The sequence below is a fragment of the Gorilla gorilla genome, chromosome 19 (assembly GCF_029281585.2).
Source record: "Gorilla gorilla gorilla isolate KB3781 chromosome 19, NHGRI_mGorGor1-v2.1_pri, whole genome shotgun sequence".
NCBI classification, from domain to species: Eukaryota; Metazoa; Chordata; class Mammalia; order Primates; family Hominidae; genus Gorilla; species Gorilla gorilla.
Window position 1 is genome coordinate 56,815,721 of NC_073243.2, and position 25,449 is coordinate 56,841,169.

Below are 25,449 nucleotides of genomic sequence, written 5' to 3' on the forward strand. Positions count from 1 at the left end.
GAGACAGGCTCTCACTCTCTTGCCTGTGCTGGAGTGCAGTGGTATGATTTTGGCTCACTGCAACCTCAACCTTCTGGGCGCTCAGTTGATCCTCCCACCTCAGCCTCCCAAGTAGCTGGGAAGAAAGGTGCATGCCACCACACCCAGCTAACTTTTGCACACATTGTAGATAAGAGGTTGTGCCATGTTGCCCATGCCGGTCTCGAACTCCTGGACTCAAGCCATCCCATCCCACCACCATGACCTCCCAATGTGCTGGGATTATAGGTGTCAGCCACCATGCCCAGTTGTACATGCGTTTTTTTTTAAACTTATTTTTAAAATATATATTTAATTAGGAAAGTTAGGAAAAATACCAGTGTATACATAATGAAATGGGGAGGTATAAATAAATCTAAAAATGTGGGCAGAAAAAGAACAAATTTATATAGAAGGTAAAAACCCAGGAAGATGCTGTACACGTGAGCCATTGAAACCTACACAGTTTCTGAAAATTGAGCAAAAGTTTAACTCTGATTTTCCTACCAACCAAAGTGATTTGTTAATTGATTAATCCACCAGTCTCTTATCTCTGCAAATATTTCCTTCAGCAATTATTTCTGAAAGAAATTTCTCAATGTTTCTTTATATAGGAAACAGCACCCTCAGCAATATCCCTAAGAAAATACCAGAATGGGATTTACAGTGCTGCCTCAAGATGAACTGAAAGGACATTGAATCAAAACAAACTTTAGGAAAAGAGAATCTAAAGAGGGATTGGGAGGGACAACTGGACAATGGGACATCGGTGATGACAGCCCCACTTGATCCAGGAATTAAAACTGTGTCCAGAAAAAGCTTTGGAATTTCTGTCTTTCAAATAGTCTTTCATTCATATCCTTGCTCTTCATGAGGCGTTTTACAAGTTGGGCAGCAGGTGATTTTCAGGAGCTTTCTCAGTAACTGCTATAGGCTCCCATCTTCTTCCATTTGCCCACATGTCTGCAATAACTGCTGGAGAAAAATAACTTCTCTATTGCCATCTGAGTCTTGAGGGAGTTCTTTTCAAGAACAAAATTTAACTTAGAACCATAGTTATAAGGGATTCTGGGAAATGCATTTCTGAGCTTCTCCCTTGTGATGCTGAGCAGGGCATAGAAAGAGGAAGATATAGTGCTGAGTGGATAACAGATCATCTGGCACACTTTGGTATATGGGGCAGATTTCCAGTATGGCAAGCCACCAAACAGACAGGCAAACTGAATTTACCAACAATAGGTAGTTATAACTTTTTTTATTTTTTTTGAGACTGAGTCTCTCTGTCACCCAGGCTGGAGTGCAGTGGCACGATCTCAGCTCACTGCAACCTCTGCCTCCTGGGTTCAAGCTATTCTCTTGCCTCAGCCTCCCAAGTAGTTGGAATTACAGGCACTCGCCATCATACCAGACTAATTTTTTTATTTTTAGTAGAGACAGGGTTTCACCATGTTGGCCAGGCTGGTCTCAAACTCCTGACCTCAAGTAATCTGCCCGCGTCGGCCTCCCAAAGTGCTGGGATTACAGGCTTGAGCCATGAGGCTCAGCAACATTTTTTGATTAAAAACATCTGATATGGTGTGGCTCTGTCCCCACTCAAATCTCATCTTGAATTGTAGCTCCCATAATTCCCACGTGTCATGGGAGGTAATTGAATCATGGGGGTGAATTTTTCGTGTGCTGTTCTAATGCTTCTTGTTCTTCTTGTTGGCAGCTGCCACCTGTCTGGTGATTCTGTCCAGATCTCTCGTCCCTGAGGTGTCAGTTTGCAGCCCCCATCTTGGTCCTTTTCCACCATTTTCAGCCCCTCCTGGGCTTGGAGGACCCAGCGGGCCATTCTCTTGGAGCCTCGGCTGAAGTGGCTGGGCATGATGCTTTTACTCCGATGTCCCCCATAGATCTTGGTCATGGAGTTAACCCCAGCACCACCTGTAGGTACCGGTGCTGTGCTGTGGAAGCAGCTCATGTGTAGAACCAGTTTTCATCACAGGGAGGAAGCTCTTTGTGCTTGGCCAGCTTGACGGTGTCCACCCATCCAGGGACTTTCAGCTTCCTGGACTTTTTGAGAATGACTGCCAGAGCTCTAATGAACTCCTGCTGGTTCATGTTCTTTTTTTTTTTTTTTTGAGACGGAGTCTTGCTCTGTCGCCCAGGCTGGAGTGCAGTGGTGCGATCTAGGCTCACTGCAAGCTCCGCCTCCCGGGTTCATGCCGTTCTCCTGCCTCAGCCTCCAAGTGGCTGGGACTACAGGTGCCCGCCACCACACCTGGCTAATTTTTTGTATTTTTAGTAGAGACGAGGTTTCACCATATTAGCCAGGATGGTCTCGATCTCCTGACCTCGTGATCCGCCCGCCTTGGCCTCCCAAAGTGCTGAGATTACAGGCATGAGCCACTGCGCCCAGCCAGTTCATGTTCTTTACAGTAATTCCCCAGGCATTGTGCAGCCTCCGTGCTGCCAGCCAGGGGAAAGGGATCAGATGGTTTTATAAAGCGCAGTTCCCCTGCACACTCTCTTGGCTGCTGCCATGTAAGGTGTGCCTTTGCTCCTCATTTGCCTTCTGCCATGATTATGAGGCCTCCCCAACCTAGTGGAACTGTGAGTCCATTAAAGCTCCTTCCTTTATAAATTACCCATACTCAGGTAATTTATAATTTACACATACTCGGGTATGTCTTTATAGCAGCGTGAGAATAGACTAATACAACACCTCAAAAACAAAATTATATGCAGAAATTAAAGCAAAATTTTATTAGAATTCTTAAAAGTGTATGTGGCACGCTAATTATAGTTAATAATGTATCATATACTCAAAAATTGCTAAGAGAGTAGATCTTAAATGTTTTCACCAAAAAAAGTGAGGTGATGAATATGTTAATTAGCTTGATTTAATCATTTTGCAATGTACACATAATATTAAAACATCACATTATACCTCACAAATATATACAATTTTTATTTGTCATCTAAAAATAATAATAAAAAAACAATTTAGCTGGGCACGGTGGCTCACGCCTGTAACCCAGCACTTTGGGAGTTTGAGGTGGGCTGATCACCTGAGGTTGGGACCTCGAGACCAGCCTGGCCAACATGGCGAAACCCCGTCTCTACCAAAAAATACAAAAATTAGCCAGGCGTGGTGGTGGGCGCCTATAATTCCAGCTACTCAGGAGGCTGAGGTGGAAGAATTGCTTGGGTGACAAGAGTGAAACTCTGTCTCAAAATAAATAAATAAATAAATAAATAAATAAATAAATAAATAAATAAATAAAAATTTAAAAACCAGATATCGGTGACCGCCAGAGTGTTCACTACTTTAAGAATGTAATCTATTTGGCATTAGTTTCTGAGGTGCTAGTGCCTTATGTCTAAATATTCACAGAAATGGCTAAATCAAATGTTTGCTTGTGCAAAAAAAGTTATCTATATATAAATGCACAGGGAGAAAGATACACACCAATCTGAGAATAAAAGTACATCAGGAGAGGGGAGTAAGGTACTGTAGGACCAAAAGTAACTTTTACATAATTTACATTATTTAAAAATTATAAAATATAATTTTTTGTGTATTAATTCTGTAATTAGAAAGAAAAAATAGAGCTATCCCAGGATGATTAGTACCTAAAACTAATTTCTGTGATGCCGTATTCTGTGACAGCTCTTGAAGTCAGCAAATGATGGAGAGCTTGAGTTCTACTATAATTTCTGCATTAGCATGATATGGTATATGACTTTGCTTATTATTTTATGCTCCTAGGCCTGTTTTCCTGCTTGTAAAACAAGAGGATTGGAATAGATGGTTTCTAAGATCCTTCTCAGCACAGAAAGCCTATAATTCTAGGTTTTGTTGGAGTGAAATACTGGAAGCATGAACAGTTCTGGGGGTGGGGAGATGGTACTCCAAGGATGGTCTCTGGGAAGCAGGAACTGCCTGAGGCTACTAGGAATTCAGAAAGTGGAAGGGTGGGCAGTTGAAGCAACTTCGTATCTATTAAAATTTCACAGAAGTTCAGCCTTTTCCTATGAGGCACTTGAGCTTGCACAGGGAAACCTGTCCTGATGTCTATTAACAGGGTTTAGTTTTAGCTGGTTTGCAACAAATTGCTCTACGGGTAAGTTATGGCGGGTATCCTTTCTGACTCTTTGGGTCTATGTTACACAGATTGTTGAATATAAATTCTAGCCATATGTCATACTTAGGTGCATCCAAAGAGAGATACTTTTTCCTTGTATCCATTAGGAAGAATCAAGATGTGGAGTCTTGAGGTTTTCACCATTTTCTACTATTCAGGGATCAAATTTTGCCAACAGTTTATGTTAAAGCAGGGGATCTACCCTTTTAGGGACTGAAAGACTGAAAGTGAATGTGAATATCCTTCAAGTAAAAGTGAAACTAGACGAATTATTTATGTAATTTAAAGAGAAGAAACACATAAAGACTTTACAGCATATCAGTTGAAAAAAAGTCTCTTAGTAAAAAAGCATATCAGCACAAAACAGCCTTAGTTTTCTGTTACTTGTTATAAAACATAATACATTTTCACACCACTTCTTGAGTAGTATTATTTATTTAGACATTTATTACACATCATTTATTTCCTGAATACTGCATGTTATACAGCAGAGTCTATTAGAGATACTGTGCTTTAAAAGCCCCAGAAAAATACTTAGAAAGATGGAAGACACAGGTATAGGAGCTGAAAAGTAATTCTGTATGTTCACAAATAGAAATGGTCAATATTAGGATGTTAATTTTCCCCCATTGACATAAATTCAACTCAAACCTAGTCAAAATACCAGTAGAATTTTTTTTGATAAGCTCATTATAAACTTTATGTGAAAATGCAAAGGATCTAGAAAAAAACAACAATTTAGAAAAAGATGAACAAAATTGGAAGACTTACACAGCCTAATTTCACGACTTATGCTAAAGCTACGGTAACTGAGATGGTGTAGTCTTGATGTAAAGATAAAAAAAATAAATTGAGACTCTGTCTTCCAACAACAACAACAAAAGATTAATGACTGCCCTTCTGGATTTCAGACTTGCGCGGGGCCTGTAGCCCCTTCGTTTTGGCTCATATATACTATTTGGAATGGGAACATTTATCCAATGCCTGTAACCTCATTGTGTCTTAGAAGTGACTAACTTGCTTTTTATTTTACAGGCTCCTAGGCAGAAGGAACTTGCCTTGTCTCATATGAGACTTTGGACTTGGACTTCTGGGTTAACATTGGAATGAGTTAAGACGTTGGGGGAAATGTTGGGAAGGCATGATTGGTTTTGAAGAGTAAAAAGAATGTGATATTTGGGAGGGGCCGGGGCAGAATGGTATGGTTTGGCTCTGTGTCCCCACCCAAATCTCATCTCAAATTGTAATCCCCATAATCCTCATGTGTCAAGGGAGGGAAATGATGGAAGGTAATTTGATTTTGAGGGTGGTTTCCGCCATGCTGTTCTCATGATAGTGAGTGAGTTCTCATGAGATCTGAGGGTTTGACAGTTTCTCCTTCACATGCTCTCTCTTGCCTGCTGCCATGTAAGACGAGCCTGCTTCCCCTTCCGCCATGACTGAAAGTTTCCTGAGGCCTCCCCAGCCATGTAGGAACTGTCAGTCAATTAAACCTCTTTTCTTTATAAATTAAAAAAATAAATCAATGGAACAGAATAAAAAGTCTAGAAATAGACTCATGCATATACAATTGATTTAAGAAAAGGTATCAAGGCAATCCAATGCAAAAAGGATGATCTTTTCAACAAATGGCACTGAAGCAATTGGCTAGTTGTGTACAAAGAAGTGAACCTTGACCCTTACATCACATCATAAACAGAATTTAACCCCAAATAGGTCATAGATCTAAATGTCAGTACTAAAAACTATAAAACTGTTAAACAAAAACGTGAGAAAATCTTTTAGGTGGTGAGCTTCTTGTGGCTAGGGACCCACCCCATCACTCTTCATTTGTTTTTCTCTCTCTTCAGCACATACCCTGGCTCATAGAAGGTATCCAAGGAATGCTGGAATTCAGTGAGACCTTGCTTTGTGGCTCTGAGAGTGCTGACGGTCAGGGAACCTAGATTTGTGCGCTTATATTTCAGATCCCCGATATATTACCTCAAGGTTTGGCTTCACTCCTTTTATACTGTACTGGTGGAGAATGGGGAGTTTCAGAAGCATCAACCCCCACTGGGTAATTCTTTGATGCCCCTCCCCTTGGGATTTGCCTACAGCATTTCTAACCTGAAAGAATGTGACCTCCAATATTGGGGCTCCAATCACTGCTAGTAGATCCTACCCTGGTTTGAACCCAGTGATGCATTGCTCCCTGGCCACCCATACTGAAACCCTGAGAACACACAGTGTGCCAGAGCACTGAGGTTTATTGGTGCAAAGGTGGCTTAGCTCACGGTAAGGGTTGTTCCAAAAGAATATAGTGAAGGGCACTTAAATCACCATAAGCAAGCAAAATATTTATTTTTAAAATATGCACTGGAAGGATTTGATACTATTTTTATTAGGGGAACAAACTCTCTTCATTTCCTGTTCTCTGAATTAGAGGCCTCCAATTCATTTGGCTCATAACCTAGACAAACCCTGGGAAGATATACTGCAACTGGGAATGCTTTTGACTTTTCCTTCTTTATAGCCTCACTATTATGCTACCTATTTTCTAAGCACTGGCAACATTTTCATGGAAAACTTGAGATGATCTAGTCTGGGTGGAGCCAGAACTAGAACCAGACCCAGGTGAGTCCTTGTGGAAAACTGTTGTCATTTAACAACATAGGTCCTACTCGCAACAGGAATACAGTTGCAGTTTTAGCATGTGTTAGAACTGAATGGTTGGAGAGTAAGAAGGGTCACCTTGCTCAGAGCACACCTTGTACATCTGTAAACTTTAGATTCATGCCTTCTTAGTAGGCATCACGTCTTTTTCCTTGATGGATTTTTATTCTCTTCCATTGTGGTTGAAGCACTGGTTTGTCTCATGGCAGTGGGTGCTTTACTTTCAGTGACACTTTCCTTCATGGAATACCAAAAGAGTATTGCCAGATAAGCATCGTTTGATTCAGGTCGAGATTACTGTAAGCTAGGTGACTTCACCCAGAAGATGGACTGCTCTAGGATCTAGAGTTACTTTAGAACACCCTCCTACCACACTCAGCACTTCACCGATTCTATTTCACAAACTATAATGGTCACATATGACAATCATTTAAGCAAGTGCTGTGATAGTTATTATGTTGCTATATTGGAGGAATTCTTGATAATCACGTAATTTATTCCCATTTCCAAAATGACCATACCTATATGCTTGGACATTGTATAAAAACATTATATTTGAGGGTTAAATTAGCAAAAGTTATCTTCAAACAAACCTAGATTTGTATGTGTTACTTAATGATAACGATGGGGATACTTTCTGAGAAATACATCCTTCAGTGATTTCATTGTTGTGTGAACATTATAGAGTGTACTTTCACAAACCTAGACGGTATAGCCCACTATGACCAAGGTTATATGGTATAGCCTACTATGACCAAGGTTATATGGTATAGCCTATTGCTCCTAGGCTTCAAACCTATACAGCATGTTTCTGTACTGAATTGTAGGCAATTGAACACAATGGGAAATATTGGTGTATCTAAACGTAGCCAAACATAGAAAAGGTTCAGTAAAAATACAGTATAAAAGATAAGAAGTGGGTTGGGGGTGGTGGCTCATGCCGGTAATCCCAGCACTTTGGGAGTCCAAGGCGGGTGGATCACCTGATGTCAGAAGTTCAAGACCAGCCTGGCCAACATGTTGAAACCCCATCTCTACTAAAAATACAAAAATTAGCAGAGCGTGGTGGCAGGCGCCTGTAATCCCAGCTACTCGGGAGGCTGAGACAGGAGAATAGCTTGAACCCGGGAAGCAGAGGTTGCAGTTAGCCAAGATCATCCCATTGCACTCCAGTCTGGGGGACAAGAGCAAGACTTCATCTTAAAAAAAAAAAAAAGTAAGAAGTGGTATATCTGTATGGGATATTTACTGTGAACGGCTTGCAGGACTGGAAGTTGCTCTGGGTGAGTCAGTGAATGAGTATTGAGTGAATGTGAAGGCCTAGGACACTACTGTTCACTACTGTAGACTTTATAAACACTGTACACTTAGGCTACACTAAATTTCTAAAAGATATTTTTCTTTCTTTGAGAATAAATTAACCTTAGCTTACTGTAAGTATTTTACTCTATAAAGTTTTTAATTTTTTAAACTTTTGATGATTTTATAATAACACTTAGCTTAAAACTCATAGTGCACAGCTATATAAAAGTATTTTCTTTCTTTATGTTTCTGTTCCATATGTTTTCTTCTATTTAAATTTTTTACCTTAGTTTTTCTTTTGTTTTGTTAAAAACTAAGACCACACACAACCATCAGCCTAGGCTTACATAGGGTCAGGATCATCAATATCGCTGTCTCCCACCTCCACATTTTGTGCCACTGGAAGGTCTTCAGGAGTAATACCATGCATGGAGCTGTCATTCCCTATGAGAACAATACCTTCTGGAGTACCTCCTGAACGACCTGCATGAAGCTGTTTTACAGTTAATATTTTTTCATAAGTAGATGATGCACATGGTAAAATACCAATAAAAGGTATAGTATAGTAAATACATAAGCCAGGAGCATAGTCACTTATTGTCATTATTATATACTATACATAATTGTATGTGCTATACTTTCAAAGGACTGAAAGCACAGTAGATTTGTTTACACCAGCCTCACCACAAACATGTGAGTAATGCATTGTGCTATGACTCAGAGATGGCTGCAAAGTCACTGGGCAATAGGAATTTTTCAACTCCATTGTAATCTTGTGGGACTACCATTGTATATGTGGTGTATCATTGACCAAAATGTCATTATGCAGTGCACGACTGTATATACATATATGAAATCCACATGTACGTAGGTTTTTTTTGTTTGTTTTTACATCTTTCAACAGGCTTCATAAAGTCAAGATCTTTTTGTCTCTCCTCACTGCCCACTGCTCCAGATACTTTAAGAGTAGCTGGCACATTGGCCCAAGTCAAGCAGAAGAAGGGCTGAATGTTTCATCTGTGGATTTCAAAGAACTTAAATTTTATACTACTTCCACATTCTCTGCTACTGCTATAACATTGAGGCTTTTTTGTAAGCTAGTGTTCAAAAATCACTGCTAAGAAAGCAATATATGTTGATAGGTTCTAATGTGAACTAGGGGAATTCCACATGAAGTTGGTGGTGGCTTTTATGGTGCCTGACTTGCCTTCAGTGCTGGAGTTTCACCTTGTGAATTAAGATCTTCTAGGGCTGCTATAACAAAATACTATGCACTGGGTGACTTAAACAACATACATTTGTTCTTCACAGTTCTGGAGGCTGGAAGTCCAAGGTCAAGGTGCCAGCAGGGTTTGATTTCTGGTGAGGGTTCTCTTCCTGGTTTGCAGATGGCTGCCTTCTTGCTGTGTCCTCATGGTGGAGAGAGAGAGGCCTCTGGTCTCTTTCTCTGTACAAGGGCATCAATCTCATTATGGGGGCTCCAACTTCAGGACCTTATCTAAACCTAATTACTGCCCCCCTCCAAAGGCTCCACATCTATTCCATCACATTGGGGATTAGGACTTCAACATATGAATTTTGGGGTAACACACATATTAAGTCCATAGCATACTTCTTGCCCCTAGTTGCATGTTGGTTCTTTCTATGACTTTACTGAACACAAAGCATAGCAACCTGAATAAGATTGTAATTGTGCTTCTCATCATTGATCCCCAGGAATAAAAGGCCTTGTGAATTTTAATTCTTATAAATTTTGCCTTAAAAGAATATTATGTGGCTATGACTAAAGTCTAGCATCCAGAGAGGTCTATGTTAAGAATTCTTCAAAATTAAATTTATTGGGGATACCCTGAATAGCACAGTGGCAGGAGTTATATTTTTAAACTGTGTAGGCTGGGAGGATTTTACTATTTACTTTTGGTATAAACAGATTTTTATCCAGCACTTACCAACAACTTGACCTACATTTCACATGGTACAACAAAAAATTTCAATGAAAAATAGAAAACAACAGTACTGGATTTAAAGCCAGGAATATTTAAAAGAGGGGCTGTTTATAGGTACTTCTATTTACTGTCTTAAAAACGGATGTAATACCAATGAAGGTTCTAGGATTTTATTTCTGCCCACATTTAAAATGTTCTGAATACCACCAATGCATGTGGTTTACTTTCATAAAATGTTTACAGAGCACAGTTAAACAGCATCCAATTTCTGGGGTTAAACTCAGAATATTACGTATTTTACTGAAGTAGAGTGTGATCTCTTGAGTAAAGCTGGACAGTAGGGGCATTTATACTGTGCTTTTAAGTTCTAAGCCAATTCCATTAATTGTATTGACGCTCCAATCCATATTTTAGTAATAACCACTGTGGCAAATGATATTTATTGTTCTTTCATCTTTCTATTTTGGGTGAAGGACAAATATTGTCACATATTTTGAAAACCTTTTGGAAAACCCAGAAAGAAATAGACTTCTTTTTCTTCCACTGTGCCAGGCCTCTTGGTACAGTTTTTGAAACCCAGTCAATATTTTACCATTAGAGTACATTTCAACTCAAAATAGCTGCATTTTGGCCAGGCGTGGTGGTTCATGCCTGTTATTCCAGCACTTTGGGAGGCTGAGGTGAGCAGATCACCTGAGTTCAGGAGTTCGAGACCAGCTTGGCCAACATGGCGAAACCTCATCTCTACCAAAAATACAAAAATTAGCCAGGCATGGTGGTGTGAGCCTGTAAACCCAGCTACTCGGGAGGCTGAGGCAGGAGAATCACTTGAATCCAGGAGGTGGAGGTTGCAGTGAGCCGAGATTGTGCCACTGCACTCCAGCCTTGGCTACAGAGTGAGACTCCATCAAAAAAAAAAAAAAAAAAAAAAGCTTGTTTCAAGGGCTCAATAGCCTCATATGGGTAGTGGCTACAATGTTGAATAATGAAGAGCTAGAAGAATAAACATCAAAAATATTAATAGCTGTCATCTATAGGTTGTACAATTATGAATTTATCTCTTTGCTTACTCATATTTTCTAGATTTATAATAAACATATGTTACCTTCATAAGATGAGAAATCTATGCTTAATTTAAAATATGTCATAAAGGGACTTTATATGTTGAAACTGTCATTTGTTCATACCTCTAAAAATTCTAGTGGAGAGAGATGTAGTCTGTTTTTAAGACAGTTGAAGTTTGTGACTTCAGTACTACAGGCATTTCAGAGAAGTGTGTGTGTGTGTGTGTGTGTGTGTGTGTGTTTATGTATATAAAGATCGTGTATGAAGTCCTTTCTGTGGACCCTGGCAATCTCTACAGTCATGGAGGTGTAGTGGCCCTGAGGCACAAGAACAAGCCTTTTGGTGATGATCATTAGCCTGAAGTTGTAGTCCTGAATTTTGATCAAATCCATTTTTCTTCATCAGAGTATTTTTACATTTGTCAGCCCAGGACGACCTACTGGACCAAACACAAAATCTGGGATAGATAGTTCTTGGGTTAGTTGTAGAGGTTAAGCGTGAGCATTTCAGAGTATTTGGGGCCAGATTCCCATCAAAAACAATCCGTTGGGAATTTGGAGTACCCAACTGTTAGCCAAGTTAGGGTCTAGTTCAGTATTCCTATGAAATGACACACTGGAATTATTCTGTCAGAGGGAGCTATGGAATGTACCCCACAACATGATTAGATAGCTCTGAACTATAAACAGTGGAACTGTTGGAATGCCAAATGGAGTCACATGGAGATAAGTGACACTTTACATCTTAGTGGCATCACAACAAACTACTATATTCATTAAAGGTTTACACTTTGGGTACCCTGGCCCATGTAAGTGATGGCCTAAAATAATGGCCTAAATCACTTCTTGTTCCCTTAGTATTTATTATAGTAAAATTAGTCATGATAAAAATCATTTGACATTAATGCCCATGTCATAAGTACTTATCAAATTTCTGCCCCATGATTCATTATTAATTTTTCAAGATATTCCCAGATGTTCTGGGGATGGAGTTAAGATGTCCCTGGGATGATTTTCCAAGGTTATGACTAGAGCAATTTGGTCCAATCTGACAAAGTCTCATGTGCCCGTAAGCATAAAGCACCTGCCAAGACACATGTGCACCAGACCACTGGAATTCCTTGGCATTGTTTTACAAAGCAGGAGGCTTGGGTAGTGGGACACTCAATAAACTACTCAGTATTTCTTTTTGTTTTAAAAACAAGGCATTCTTACAAAACAAGCCTTGTCTTTGGTTTCCGAACCACAAAATTCTGAAGCTGGGGTTTTCAGGAAACCACTGTATTTCTGAATGAAATGTTGCTAAGCCCCATCATCATTTTTGGTTATTGCACTCTGTTCAGAGACTCTCATGGTTTATTATAAGCCATTTCACACAGGCCTTGGTAAAGATACTGATGTAGAATTAAAGAGAAAAGATGTGACATCTCTTCTTTTTTTAGGCTACAAGAATTAATTGACATTTTCCCTGGCCTTTTCTTTGACTCATTGGCAGAATAGATATGATACAAAACTGCTCTGTTCCCTGTTTCATAGAACAAACTATTTGAGGAAGAATGTTTTCAATGACATTCCATGGGGTGGAAAAATTAGTCTCCCCTATGTACAGGGATAGTCACAGAAATTTTATGGTCTGTTAAACCTAGGATTTGGAAAAAAAAATCCAGTGAGCTTTACTAAAGTTTCCAAAAAGACTTTGCATCAGGGCCAATTGCTTTAACAAATAGACCCCAAAGTATATAGGTTCAAATATAATACAAGTTTATTTCTTGTCCATATACCAGGGGTAGGCAGGGGAAAATGTGAGCAGTAGCTTTCCTCCACACAGTCATTTAGAAATCTAGGTTGATAGAGGTCTTGCTAATTTCAGTGTATGGATGCACCAAGGTTTTCCCAACAGGGATTTCCTACTAGGGAAAATAAGCCAGAGAAAAGAATTTTATGGACCAGAACTGGACATGGCATGTAACATTTCCATGGCATGAGTGGAAATCTTGAGTTCATAGGCTAGAACTCAATTTATATGGTCTTACCTAGTTGCAGAGAAGACCGGAAAACGTAGTCCTTAGCTGGGCAGTCACTTTTCAAAGAATCTCTACACTGTGGATGGGAGACCGTGAATTTTTGGTGGACAGTTAACTACCTATATCATGTGCTCTACCATATTTCTTTTGAGAAAATTTAGACAGATAAAGAATTAACACTAGTGTTTGAAATGGAAAATAACAGAAGAATAAACCATTCTCCCCACGAATAGCCTTAATGGTGATATCTTCACCACTGTCTCTACTATCTCCATGAAACTACTGTAGAGGAGACTGAAGAAGGAAGAAAATGGAAGAAAAGAAGGAGGGAATCTCAGAGGAGGGGAAAAGGAAGAGAGAGAAAAAGAGAGAAAGGGAAAAATATTGTGGGAAACATATGATGAAGGGGTGAGAAAAATAAAATTGGACTTCCCTGGATATGCTTGAGGGATTAAAAAAAGTTAGCAGCATTTTACTTCTCTTGCAGTTTTCCCTCTCAAATGTGAGATAACTTCACACAGATTTTGTGTGGGCATAGCTGGGCTCTGGTTTCCCTTCACTTCAGAAATGTTCTAATACTGATTTACCATTACATTACATCAATAAAAAGATAATATATGAAAAGACTTTGTAAAGTACAAAGAATTATCCAACTATAATTAATATGGATTTTAGCATGAGACCTGATACATATTTTTTTAAAGGCTGTTTAAAGGTTGTTCCTGGGCTAACTCAGAAAATCATGATTTATTAATTGCAAGTCCTTTATATTTTGTTTTAAAATTGTATTTTATATTAAAATATAAAATGCATGCAGGTAGAGGCATAAATCCCCATTGTGCTGCTTGTTTAATTTTTGCAAAATGATTAGGAAGAAACATAACATTACCAACACCCAGCCGATCCTCTCATGCCTGTTCCTAATAATGATCCTCTCTTGTTCCCTCAGAGGTAACAACTTACACTTCATATAAATGAAATTATATGTTTGATTTTATTTTCTGTGAGATTAATTTATACTGTTGTATGTGGCAGTAATTTGTTTATTTTTATTACTGTATAAAATTTCATGATATAAATATACTTACCTATTTTACTCTTCAGGGGCATTTTGGTTTCCAGTTTTCAGCTATTACAAATAACATTGCTATGAACATTCTTGCACATGCTCTTTTGTCTGCATATGTACACATTTCTCTTAAGTATTTTACCTATGAATGAAATTTCTATGTCATTGAGTGTGTATACTCTTGTAGTATATATAGCTAAATGGTTTTTCAAATAGTCACAATTTATCCTCTCAGTAGCAGTGGAGGAGAGTTCCAGTTTCTCCACATCCCAGTCAGCACTTATTATCATTAGTCTTTTTAATTTTAGTCACTCAGATGGATACATAGTGGTTTCAGATGTTCTTGATTAATGATCCTGAGTGCTCTTTCATATGTTTGACAGCCATATCCTCTTATGAAGAGCATGTCCATATCTTTTGCAAAAATAATTGTAAAAATAAAGTTGTTAGTCTTTTTCTCATTACTTTGTAGGAATGTCATATACTCTGATCAATCTTTTGTCAGATATCTATAATGCCTGTATCTTCTCCCCTTCTGTGGTTTGCCTTTTCATTCTCTTAATGATGTCCTTAAATGTGCAAAAGTAATTAATTTAAACAATCATGTTCTTTAAGGATAATGCTTTTTTCATGTGATGGTCAAGAAATGTTATACTGTTCTAAGAATATGAAGATAGCATACTTTTTTCTGGGGATGTTATTGTGTGACAACCTTTAATATATATATTTACAATGCTTGGAATTAAAGTTTTAATATGGCATGAAGGTAATTCAATATTTTTTGCGTCAACTGGATATCCAGTTTTCATAGCACTGAGTATAGAAAAGACTCTCCTTTCACCACTTGTAATATAATAATGTCTTACCCAGATCCCCATTTAGCAAGCCAGTGCACCCACACCTCTAGATGCTGTGTGTCAACTGCTAACAATGTCAAATGTTTCAGAGAATTGCCATCTTCTAATGAGAACCACCACCCCTGGGAAGTTATATCTCCTCTGGGAATGGTCCTCAGACAGTGAATGACTAATATGGGACTACTGCCGGATTCCTTGCCTCAAGAAGGGTCAACACTGTGGTGTGGTTTATGCTTCTGAGCCTCCCCTCTGGATTAAGCTGTAGCTAGCCTTTACCAGAAAACACAGCCTTACTTGGCTCTTTATCCTTTCCTGTTATATTTCCTTCTCTCCCTATATAGGAATAATTTCCTGAAAAGCACTCTCTCAAATCACATGCTTTACAAACCCTGCCTCAGGCCCTGTGTCTGGGGAACTCAATCTAATGCAGTCATTTCCAGAAGTGCTTCCAGGAAGCAGACTCTAGGAATGGGATTCCCAATTTGGATCACTTTCTGGATGTATGACAGAGTACCTCATTAGCAGTTTTGATAGCCTGTTGTGGTATGCAGTAGAGGACAACTGCTGAGACATTCACTTGTAGTGAACTAGGATAGGATATTATGAAAGAGGTTGCATAGGTTTGTAAAATATCTATGGCATTTGGAACATAGAAGAGAATAATTACAAGAACTGGAAAATTTGGTGGTTGTAGCAGAATATTTTGAAAAGAGAAAATTATAGGCTCAGGAAATCTGCCACCATTTTATTTTATTTTATTTTATTTTATTTTAATTTTATTTTATTTATTTTTGAGATGGAGTTTCGCTTTTGTTGCCCAGGCTAGAGTGCAATGGCGACATCTTGGCTCACCACAACCTCTTCCTCCTGGGTTCAAGCGATTCTCCTGCCTCAGCCTCCCGAGTAGCTGGGATTACAGGCATGTGCCACCATGCCCAGTTAATTTTGTATTTTCAGTAGAGACGGGGTTTCTCCATGTTGGCCAGGCTGGTCTCGAACTGCTGACTTCAGGTGATCTGCCCACCTCAGCCTCCCAAAGTGCTGGGATTACAGGCATGAGCCACTGCACCTGACCATCTGACACCAATTTAAAGCAAAATGTGAGAGTTAGGGGGCTGCTTAGGTAGCCTTCAAAGTGACCTCGTTTCTCGCTAGTGGAGGACAGATACAGCTGAAGATCAGGCCCAGGACCTAATTTCTAGGAGTGGCAGTACTTCAAAGACAGGTGAATTCTCAGTCTAGCCAAGTTTCCTATGCTAAAGATAATTCCCTGATAGAGAAGGAGTGAGACTGTAAGACTTGATAGAAGGTTATCTGGGTAGATATACTTGAGCATTAATAATCCTTTTGTGCTCTCTGGGCTTGCAGAAGTGGCACCAACTCTCCATTGCAAAAATATAGAGTCTCCCTTTCTTGAAGACTATTAGACAGGTAGCAATAAAGTGTTGATTCTCTTCAGAATTTGCCCTCAATTCTCCTTCTGACCACTAGACCAATACTAGGATTACGTTCAAGCCTGAATCATCTAGGCATGTGCTGGGGAAAACTAATAGCGGGAGTGATTATATGTTTTTTAATAAGAAGGTACCGTCCATGATACAGAATTTAACATATGGCAAGCACCCTTGGAGATAATTCTAGTACACTGCTGTATTGCTCTTGGACCTTTATGGAAAGTCATGGTCCACATTAAATGAGATAGAGAAGGAAAAACTGCCACGGCAGGTTGTAAAGAAAGGAATAAAAAAGTTTGGAGATTCTATACCCATGAGGTTGCTAACTTGGATTGAATTGACTAATTTCTTAAAAGACACAATCTAAAAAATAATTACATAAAATACACAATCTAGTAAAATTTGCACAATAAGAAATAGCTAATTCACATAAATGTATATCATTAAAGAAATGGAATCAACAATTAATACTGTACAAAATAGAAAGCACCAGGCCCAGATGTTTTCACTTGTGAATTCTACCAAACATGAAGGAAGAAATAATGCCAATGCTTTACAATATCTTCCAGAAAATCTGAGGACAGCGAAACTTCCTAACTCGTTTGTGAGGCTAGTATTATCCTGATACCAAAACCAGATAAAGACATTACAAGAAAAATATACACTGACACCTCTTGTGAACACAGATGCAAAAATCCTCAATAAAATATTGCAATTTGAACCTCAGGAAACTCAAGACTAAAGGGAACAGTGCCTGGTTTTAACTTCATATCATTAAAAAGGCATAAGAGGGTAGGAAAGATAGTCTTGAATTGCTGCCACCACCCCTTCCCCATTCCCTCAACAGTTGCCACATGGCATGGAGAATCTGTGCGCTTGGGGAAGGAAGACCATAGTGATTGTGGGATTTTGCTTTAGAACTCCATGCTGCCTTGTCACAGTGAAAAGCAATTTTAGGCAGAATTCAGCTAGCACCCACAGAGTGAGCATTTAGACCAGCCCTATCTAGAAGAGACTTGCTGATCCCAGCAGCTGGAAACTGAATTCTGACTAAAAGGGGCTAAAGTGCTCTGTGGCTCCAAATAAACTTGAAAGGCAGTCCAGGCCAAAAGCACTACAATTCCTGGGCAAGTCCCAGTGCTATGCTGGGCATGTAGCCAGTGGATTCTGGGGGCACATGACTCAGTGAGACACCAGTTGGAGTGACCAAGGGAGTGCTTTTGTCACTCCTCACCCAACCCCAGGCAATACAGCTTGCAGCTCCAGGGGAGACTCCTTCCTTTGCTAGAGGAGAGGAGAGGGAAGAGTAAAGAGGACTGTCTTGCAACTTGGATACCAGCTCAGCCACGTTAAGATAGAGCACTAGGGAGAGAGCTGAGACCCTATAATAGTCCATTCTCACACCACTATAAAGAGCTTCCCAAGCCTGGGTAATTTATAAAGAAAAGAGGTTTAATTGATTCACAGTTCCACATGGCTGGGGAGGTCACAGGATATTTGCAATCATAGCAGAAGGGGAAGAAGCACATCTTACCTGGTGGCAGGAGAAAGACAGTGAATGCATAAAGGAGGAGCTGTCAGACACTTATAAAACCACCAGACCTCGTGAGAACTCACTCATTATCACGAGAACAGCATGGGGGACACCACCCTTGTGATTTAATCACCTCCCACCAGATCTCTTCCTTGACACTTGGGGATTAAAATTCAAAATGACGTTTGGGTAGGGACACAAAGCCTAACCATATCAGATCCCCAATTCCAGGCCCTAGCTTGTAGACATTTCCAGACACACCCTGGGCCAGAAGGGAACCCACTGCTTTGAAGGAAATGACCCAATCCTGGCAGGATTCATCACTGCTGACGAAACAGCCCTTGGGCCCTGAATAATCAGTAGTGGTACCAGGCAGTAGTCCCTGTGGACCTTTGGTGAGATTCAGAGATGTGCTTCAGATGTGACCGGGCATATTCCCAGCTGTGGTGGCTATAGGAAGGGATTTCTGCTTGAGAAAAGGAGAGGGAAGACTAAAGGGAACTTTGTCTTGCAGCTTAGGTACCAGCTCAGCCACAGTGAGGTAAAGCAACAAGTGGGCCCTTGAAGTCCCTGATTCCAGGCTTTGGCTCTTGGACAGCATTTCTGGACCTGCCCTGAACCAGAAGGGAGCCCACTGCCCTGAAGGGAGAGTCTCAGGCCTGGCAGCCTTCTCCATAAGCTGATTGAAAAGCCCCTGGGCCTTGAATGAACATCAGCAGTAGTCAGGTAGTACTCATCATGAAAATGGGGCAGTGGTAGCCACGAGGAGAGACTCTTCTACATGTGAAAAAGGGAGGGAAGAGGGCTGCGAGGATGGTTCAACACATGCAAATCAATCAAGGTAATACATCATGTCAACTGAATGAAGGACAAAAATCATATGATCATTTCAATGGATACTGAGAAGAGATTTGATAAAATTTAACATCACTTCATGCAAAAAGCCGTTAAAAAGCTGGGTTTAGAAGGAACATACCTTAACGCAATAAAAGCCATATGTGACAGGCCCACAGCTAGTATCATACCGAATGGGGAAAAACTGAAAGCCTTTCCTCTAAGATCTGGAACACGAAAAGGATGCTCACTTTCACCACTGTTATTCAACATAGTACAGCAAGTTCTTGCTAGCACAATCAGACAAGAGAAGGAAATAAAAGGCATCCAAATTGGAAAGGAAAAAGTTACATTATCCTTGTTTGCAGATGATATGATCTTATATTTGGAAAAATCTGAAGACCACTAAAAAATTATTAGAAGTGATAAACAGATTTAGTAAAGTTGCAGGACACATAATCAACATACCTAAATCAGTAGCATTTCTGTATGCTAACAGAGGACAATGTGAAAAAGAAATAAAGAAATGAGTCCCATTTATAATCACCACAAATAAAATTAAATACTCATGAATTAACAAAAAAAAAAAAAAAAAAAAAAGGAAATCTCTACAATGAAAACTATAAAACAGGCCGGGTGCAGTGGCTCACGCCTGTAATCCCAGAACTTTGGGAGGCCAAGGCGGGTGGATCATGAGGTCAGGAGTTTGAGACCAGCCTGGCCAACATAGTGAAACCCTGTCTCTACTAAAAACACAAAAAATTAGCCGGGCATGGTGGCGGGCACCTGTAGTCCCAGCTACTCGGGAGGCTGAGGCAGGAGAATCACTTGAACCTGGGAGGCAGAGGTTGCAGTGAGCTGAGATTACGCCACTGCACTCCAGCCCGGGTGACAGAGTGAGATTCCATCTCAAAAAAACAAAAACAAAAACTAAAACCGTAAAACATTGATGTAAGTAATTGAAGAAATTGAAGAGGACACAAGAAAATGAAAATATATTCCATGTTCATGGATTGGAAGAATGAATATTGTTAAAACATCCATACTATCCAAAGTGATCTACACATTAAATGCAATCCCCATCCAAATACCAATAACATGCTTCACAGAAATAGAAAAATAACCCTAAAATTTATATGAAGCCACAAAAGACCAAGAATAGCTCAAAATGTCCTAAGCAGAAAGAACAAAACTAGGAATCCCATTACCTGACTTCAAATTATACTGCAGAACTATAGTAACCAAAGAGCATGGTACTGGTATAAAAACAGACACATAGACAAATGGAACAGAATAGAGGTCTCAGAACTAAATCTATATTTTTACAATGAACTCATTTTCAACAAAGATGCCATGAAGATACATTGGGGAAAGGATAGTCTCTTCCCTAAATGGTGCTGGGAAAACTGGATATGCTGGGAAAACTGGATAACCATATGCAGAAGAATGAAACTAGATCCCTATCTCTTGTCATATACAAAAATCAAATAAAAATGGATTAAAGACCTAAATCTGAGACCTCAAACTATGAAACTACTAAAATAAAACATTCATGAGATGAGACGACCTACAGAATGGGAGAAAATATTTGCAAACTACCCATCTGACAAAGGATTAATAACCAGAATATACAAGGAGCTCAAACAACTCTATAGGAAAAAAAAAATCTAATAATCCAATTTAAAAATGGGCAAAAGATCTGAATAGACATTTCTCGAAAGAAAACATACAAAAGGCAACAGGCATATGAAGAGGTGCCAACATCATTATGCATCAGAGAAATGCAAATTGAAAAAAAATGAGATATCATCTTACCCCAGTTAAAATGGCTCTTATCCAAAAGATAGGCAACAACCAATGCTGGCAAGAATATGGAGAAAATGGAACATTTGTACACTGTTGGCAGGAATATAAATGAGTACAACCACCATGGGGAATAGTTTGGAGCTTCCTCAAAAAACTAAAAATAGAATTACCATATGATCCAGAAATCTCACTGCTAGGTATATACCCAAAAGAAAGGAAATCAGTATATTGAAAAAAATACCTGCACTCTCAGTTTACTGTAACACTATTCACAATAGTGAAGATTTGGAAGTAATGTGTGTTCATCAACAGATGAATGGATAGAGAAAATGTGGTGGTACACAATGAAGTACTATTCAGCCATAAAAAGAATAAAATTCTGTAATTTGCAACAATATGAATGGAACTACAGTTTATTACATTAAGTGAAATAAGATAAACTTCACATGTTCTCACTAATTTGTGGGAACTAAAGTTTATAAGAAATGAACTCTATAAGATAGAAAGTAGAATGATGGTAACTAGAAGCTGAGAAGGGTAGTGGGGTGGGGGAGAAGTGGAGATGGTTAATTGATATAAAATTATAATTAGAATAAATAAGATCAAGTATTTGATAGCACAACAGAGTGACTACAGTCAGCAATAATTTATTGTACATTTTAAAATAACTAAAAGAGTATAATTGGATTGTTTGTAATACAAAGAAAAGATAAATTCTTGAGGTGATGGGTGCCCCATTTATCCTGATGTGATTATTACATATGGCATGTCTGTATCAAAATATCATATCATAAATATGTACACTTCCTTTGTACTCACAAGCAGTTTTAAAAAATTTAAAAAGTGCTGTTAAAACTTTGTTTCATCCATAAAATTATTAAAAATATTGTATAAAATTTCCTTCTGGCAATGTGTACATGAAACATACACTACTTTTGTGTTTAGACTTGGGTACCATCCCCAAGATATCTCCTTATGTATGTGCAAATATTCTGAAATCTGAAAAAATTCAAAATCTAAAACAGTTCTAGTCTTAAGCATTTTGAATAAGAGATATGCAATCTCTGTTTCTTATGTGAGTTTTGAGAGTTTGAGTCTTTCAAGGAATTTGTCAGTTTCATCTAAGCTATCAAATTTGTGAGCATAAGAGTTGTTTATAATATTCATGTATTACACTTTTAATATTCATGGGGTTAGTAATGGTGATTCTTATTTTATTCTTATATTGGTTATTTGTGTCTTCTCTCTGTTTTTCTTTGTTAGCCTGGCAATAGTTTTGTCAACTTTAGTAATCTTTTCAAAGAACCAGCTTTTGTTTTCACTGATTTTCTCTTATTATTTTCTCATGTTCAGTTTCATTGACTTATGTTCAAATTTTTATACTTATTTTCTTTTGTTTCATTTAGACTTTAATTGTTCTTCTTTCTCTGGTTTCTTAAGGTGGACACAGGTTTTTGATTTTAGATCTTTCTTCTTTTTAATGGCATTTAATGCTACAGATTTCTTTCTTAGCACTGCTGTAACTCTATCCCACAAAGTTTGAAACATTGTATTTTACTTTCGTTTAGTTCAATATTCTAAATTTCTCTTGATATTTCTTCTTTAAGTCATGTGTTATTTAGAAATATGTTGTTCAGTTTCCAAATATTTGAGTGTTTTCCAGCTATCATTCTGTTGCTGATTTCTCCTTTAATTCCATGGTTGTCTGAGAACATGCTTCATATGATTTATATTCTCTTAACATGTTAAGGTGTACTCGGTGGCTAAAAATGTGACCTATCCTGGTGAATGTTCATGTGAGCTTGAGAAGAATGTGTATTCTGCTGTAGTTGGATGGAGTATTCTATAAACATCAATTAGATCCAGTTAATTGATAGTGCTTTTCAGGCCAACTGTATCTTTATTAAATTTGTGCCAGCTTGACCTATCAGTTACTGACAGAAGCATATTAAAGTCTTCAACTATAATAATGATTTTTTTCATTTCTTCTTGCTGCTCTATCCATTTTTGCTTCATATATTTTGACATTATTGTTAGGTGCATACATGTTTAGGATTGTTATGCCTTCTTGGAGAATTGAGTCCTTTTTCATTGTGTAATATCCTCTTTAGCTCTGATAATTTTCCGTCTTCTAAAGTCAGTCACATTTGTCTGAAGTTATACAACTACTTCAGCTTACTTTGATTAGTATTATTGTGATGTTCTTTCTCCATCCCTTTACTTTTCTCTTGAGTCTTTATATTTTTAGTCGGTTTCATAGAGACATATCTAGTTAGGCCTTTTTAAAAAATCTGCCTTAACAATTGTAGTCTTTTAATCAGTGTTTTATACTGTTACCATTTAAAGTGGCTATTCTGGGCATGGTCGTGTGCTCGTATAATCCCAGCTATTCTGGAGGCTGAGACAGGAGAATCACTTGAACCCAGGAGGGAAGGTTACAGTGAGCTGAGATTGTGCCATTGCACTCCAGCTTGAGCAACAGAGCAAGACTCTGTCTCAAAAAAAAAAATGGCTATTTATATAAATAAGTTAATATGTACTATGTAACTATTTTTTATTTATTGCATTTTTTTGGTCTCCCACTCCCAGTTTTAATTGATCATTTTATATTATTTAAAAAAAATCCGTTTTAGCATAACAATTCTACTTTTTTGAAATTAAAAAAAAGTTTCCCAGAGGTTGTAATATATATTTTTAATAAATATCAGTTCACTTTCAAAGAACACGTGTAATGCAGATGCCTTATAACTGTGTGCTCAGTTCCTCTTTTCAGTCTTTGTAATATTGCAGTCATTCATTTCACTTATCCATATGCTATAGACATTGTTACTATTATTACTTTAACAAATTGTTACTATTATTACCTTAACAAATTGTTACTATTATTACTTTAAACAGTTATCTTTTAAGAAAAAGAAAAGTAACAGATTCTATGTTATCTTTATTTGTTTCTTCACCGATGCTCTTCTTTTCTTTCTGTAGTTCCAAGTTTCCGAACTAAAAAATTTCCTCTGCCTGAAAGACTACTTTTAACACTTCTTTTAGGGAGGTCTGCTGGCAACGAATTCCCTCAGTTTTTGTTTGTCTGAGAAAGTCTTTATTCCTCTTTCACTTTTAAAGGATAACTTTGCTGGACATAGAATTCTACATGGTAGTTTTTTAAGACTTTAAAGATTTTACTTCATCCCTTTTTTGTTGTATAGTTTACGATGAGAAGCCCATCGTAATTCTTATCCTTCTTCCGGTACAGGAAAAAAAGTTTTTATCCTTTGGATTCTTCTCAGGTTTCCCTTTAGTTTTTGTTAGTTTTTGCAGTTTGAATATGACAGTGTAGGTATGTGTGTGTATGTGTGTGTTGATATTTATCCTGCTTGGTGTTCTCTGCACTTCCTGGACTTATGGTTTGCTGTCTGTCATAAATTTTGGAAAATGCTCAGTTTTTATTAGCCTTTGTTCCTTCAGCTCCTTCCTTCTTTCCTACCTCCTTCTCTCTCTCTCTCTCTCTCTCTCTCTATATATATATATATATATATATTCTCTGGCGTTTCAACTATGCACATGTGACACATTTTGCAGTTGTCTCATAGTTGTTGGATTTTCTGTTAATGAGTTTTTTTTTCATTCTCTTTTCTATCTTTGTTTTAGTCTGAGAAATTTTGTCAATGTATCTTCAAGCTCACTAATTCTTTCCTTGATCATGTCTAGTCTACTGATGACACCATCAAAGGCATTCTTTATTTCTGTTACAATGTTTTTGATTTCTAGCATTTCCTTTTTATTCTTTCTTAGAGTTTCCATCTTTCTGCTTACATTATCCATTTCTGTTTACATGGTGTCTCCTTTTCCTCTTAGCGTACTTAACATATTAATCATAGTTATTTTAAATTCCTTGTCTGAAAATTCCAAAATCTGTGTCATATCTTGTTCTGATGCTTGATTTGCCTTTTCAGACTAAGTTTTTTTTTATCTTTTAGCATTATTTGTGTGTGTGTGTGTGTGTGTGTGTGTGTGTGTGTGTGTGTCTGAAAGCCAGACATGATGCATTGAGTAATAGGAACTGAGGTAATAGGCCTTTAGCGTGAGGTTTTATATTTATCTAACTAGGATTTCAGCTGTTTAATGTTTGTTGTAGCTGTAAATGCTAGAAGCTTCAAATTCCCCTAATGTCCTTGATTTTGTTTCCTCCATTGTCTTTAGACTTCCTTAAGAACTTCCCTTGACTCTTTACATATAGTCTACATCTTGTGTCTCTGTCACAGTTGTTTTACTAGGGCCTGTTGGTGTGGTGGTGAGGTGTGAGGAAGAAATGGCATTTTGTAATCTTATAATTAAATTTCAATCTTTTGGTGCACCCATGTCTCTGGAATGTGATCTTAAAAGTGTTTTCCAGTAGTATAGCTCATTCCCTAATTCCTTTCCATGGCTGCAGCTCTATTACTTTGAAGCTATAACCTTTACTGACATTTTTCCCCACCTTAGGGGAGGTGGGTTAGAAGGAATGCCCTTTCCTCAGATAGGATAAAGCTCTGGAAAAGTCTTTTCCCCTGTAAGTAGAACTTTGTTAAGGAGAGGGCTCTGAACATATTTCACAATGATTAACCTTTTCCCACCCCCAACTGCCAGAGCCATGAGGGGATTTCTTTGGGATCTTCACTGTGATCACTTGGTAGTGCTCCTGGAGGTAAAGCCCATGGAAATCTGGGGAAATACCTAAGAAAAAGGCCTTTAGGACATTTTTACCCTCATAGTAGTCCAT

The 25,449-nt window shown here is 38.3% G+C and overlaps 1 pseudogene; it reads right to left on the bottom strand.

The window, feature by feature from the left end:
- Positions 1-1,700: 1,700 nt before the first annotated feature.
- LOC109023801 (small ribosomal subunit protein eS19-like) lies at positions 1,701-25,449 on the bottom strand (annotated as a pseudogene).